Source organism: Hibiscus syriacus, unplaced genomic scaffold, assembly GCF_006381635.1.
Source record: "Hibiscus syriacus cultivar Baekdansim isolate YM2019G1 unplaced genomic scaffold, ASM638163v2 tig00002237_pilon, whole genome shotgun sequence".
Taxonomy (NCBI): domain Eukaryota; kingdom Viridiplantae; phylum Streptophyta; class Magnoliopsida; order Malvales; family Malvaceae; genus Hibiscus; species Hibiscus syriacus.
In genome coordinates this window covers 19,607,028-19,610,230 of record NW_024061918.1, presented here as the reverse complement: position 1 = coordinate 19,610,230, position 3,203 = coordinate 19,607,028, and the positions used below count along the sequence as shown (strand labels likewise).

Below are 3,203 nucleotides of genomic sequence, written 5' to 3'. Positions count from 1 at the left end.
TCAATTTTTTAACTCGGCATCTGCATGCATTGCCTGGAGGACTGCTGTAGCTACTAGCCTACTACAGCATGGCATTACGCTTTCTTCAGTTTCAGTAACTCTATGAAAAGATGGCATTTAGGTTACCTTAATTCGACGTCTAATTAGTTAAGTATAAGAACCAAAGTTAAGACAAGACTATCATGTCATGTAAGTAAAGTCCCTTGAGATAAAGTTGAGATGCATCAAGTCTTCTTAGTATGCCCATAATATCAAGTAGAAACAGCTTTTATCTTACTGAATTAATGAGTATCGATTAATTAACGAGAAAGATGGTCATATTGTCGCATCTTGTAAGGGTTTGATCCCCTATATTTATATAGGAAATGTAATATTTCTCTACTTAATAAAAGAAAGGATTGAATTTATTCACATACTGGATTGAATTTATTCACATACTGGATTTAAAAGAACAAAAAGAAACCCATAAATGATAGGCATACTACTTGAAGCATAGATTACAATGAGAAATCCTTCATTATTCATATATTAAGCTGTGAATAGAATCGATATTAAGTCGAGTATAAATCAATACATATTAAGGAAACCAGCAGTCACATAGCTAATGGAATACCATTGTAGTTTTACTATGTACAGAAACTAGGATTAAAAGACTTCTTTAAAAGTTTTCTTCCTATAATTAGTGTATAAGCTCTAATTGCTAGCTAGAATATGCTTTCACTTCCTCCACGGATCAATTTATGGCCTTTTGAATTCATTGGACAGTAATTCCATTTGTTCAGCCATATGAAAGCTGGTGGCTGCATTGCAATAGTTGTTTTCCTTGGAAGCATCCTCGTGGCTGAGCTGAGAGGCAACAAATTTGTCAAGAACTCGCCAATCTGTCACTCGATGCATAGCTTGCTCAGTAGCGTTGTAATAAGGAGAGCTCAGGTTTTGCTGATGTGTTGGGTGCATGTGGTCTTCCTGCGTCAGGGTTGAGGACTGCAAAGTGCTTCCGGTTTTCCCATCATAGTTACAGGGAGCAGATTGTTGAACACTGGGATTGTCCAAAAGAAGGGGATGAAGGAAAGGGTCGTGAGGCAAACTGTATTGCAACTTTAGCTCTTGCTTCCAAGGATAATGGTGATAGTATGATGCATTAGGCAGAGGGATTCGCCTCGGAGAATCTAGTTCCTGCATGACCGAGACATGGCCATCGTACCAACACGAAGACTCATCGTGTTCGCCCATTTTTCGCACCGTCGTCATTCGCTTCTTGAACACCCTGCAAATGACCCATCCTTCTTCCTGGTGGAATAAGATGACATCAAATTATTCATAACCATGTTTGTGATATAAAAAGAAGAGTGAATGTATACAATAATTACCTGAGGAGTTCCGGTTTCATTTGTTTCTAGTCGATACTCATGCATGATCCAATCAGATTTTTGTCCATTGGGTGCTCTTCCTTTGTAAAAAACTAGGGTTTTCCTCATCCCAATAAGGCTATGCCTGGTGTAAATAGCCTTGTCTCTTCCAGTAGCTTTCCAGAATCCTGCTTTTGTTGCTCTATTTGTGCGACTGCCCGTTGGGTACTTCTAATATTTGTGGCTAAAGAAGTACCATTCATTCTGCTCCTCACTTCCTAGTCTGCATAATTCTGTATATATCCAGACAGCCGAGAATAATCAAAAACCTTAATTGCTGATGAAATAATTCACAACCTTTTATACGAGAAAAATAGGAAATAGTGATGTACCTTGCAGGTCCCATGGTTCAATTCTATAAAGATCAACATCTTTGATGACGTCCAGATCTATCTTTTCTGAAGAAATCTTCCTTCTAAGGTAGTAACCAACAAGTTCTTCATCTGTAGGATGGAACCTAAAGCCTGGAGGAACGTGTGGAAAGGCATTCATCTTCTTCTAAACAAAGACTGATCAAATCTGCATTAAAATGATACACTTCAATATTCCAGCAATATATGAGTTTATGAATGTACAGAAGCATTTAAAATGTAATAAAATAATTATTTGATTACTGTAACAATAATCTAGAGAAGCTGGGAATCAATGTAGAATTTGTCATGCATGTTGATGACACAAATCGAAAACTAATCTCAACAGAATCACATATTTGATACTGCAATTTGAAATGATCCAATCCTGAATCTTACTAATAAGAAGAGTAGATAAAACTGTCTGATCTAACAAATTGAGTTGATAATTAGGACAAAAAGCAAGAAAACAAAATCATATGATCAGGATTTTTGTGAGATTATGCTCCTTAAAGTGTCTATACATAAATACAACCCCATTCATTATTGTTTCTAGTAATTGGATAACAATCACCAGCAACTGTTGGTCTAGGGTTTTGATCGTACATGAAAAAAAAAACATCATATGCCTAAAAGAGACGAGTAATTGATAACAATAAATATTTTGTAAACACTTTCAATCCCTCGTAAGAGCCATGGTTACATACTCATGAGTTTTAACTAATATCATAAAGTATTAAAATGTGTAAGGAAGAAGTAAATTATTATTGCATAATACATTAATAGATTGAGAGTAGATAAATAATAGTAAATTGATCATCAGGGAGTTCATATAATAAAAGTAATTGTAGGACAACACGCTTAAGATGGATATTACATAAAATCTTCAAAGTTGATTTTAATGAATGATATTCATTAGTTGAAGAAGCAGAAGAATGATACATAAACTTTTAATGATTCTTCGTGCCTTGTATAATAATTTGTATTAGACAACTCCATCTCCCTCATGATACTCCAGAAATTATTTTGAAACTAGCATTTAATTTACATGAAGTGAGATCTGAACCCAGTCATCGTAAAACTAGAGAGAGAGAGATATAGAGAGAGAGAGAGAGAGAGATTATATATGCAATATAGAAACAAAATTTTCTATTGCTGTGATCTGTTATATATATGAAAGAAAGAAGGTGATAGTTCTCTATGTCAAAGTAAAGATAATGAAGAAAAAACAAAAGAAATAATACACTTGCACAAAATATATATCACCAATTAATCGGGGTTGGGATCCATGAAAGAAAGTTTACCCAGATCAAACTGAAGCCATTTGAGCTAAAACTCAACCTAGAAGAGTTCAAATAGTGAAAGTAAGTTTCAAAATTTTATTGCTTATACCAAAAGCATCCTCCACTGTCATCTTCATTAAAGCTTAGGAAATGATAACTAG

The 3,203-nt window shown here is 34.8% G+C and overlaps 1 pseudogene; it reads right to left on the bottom strand.

Moving 5' to 3' along the window:
* Positions 1 to 738: 738 nt before the first annotated feature.
* LOC120143278 lies at positions 739 to 2,022 on the bottom strand (annotated as a pseudogene).
* Positions 2,023 to 3,203: the final 1,181 nt, after the last annotated feature.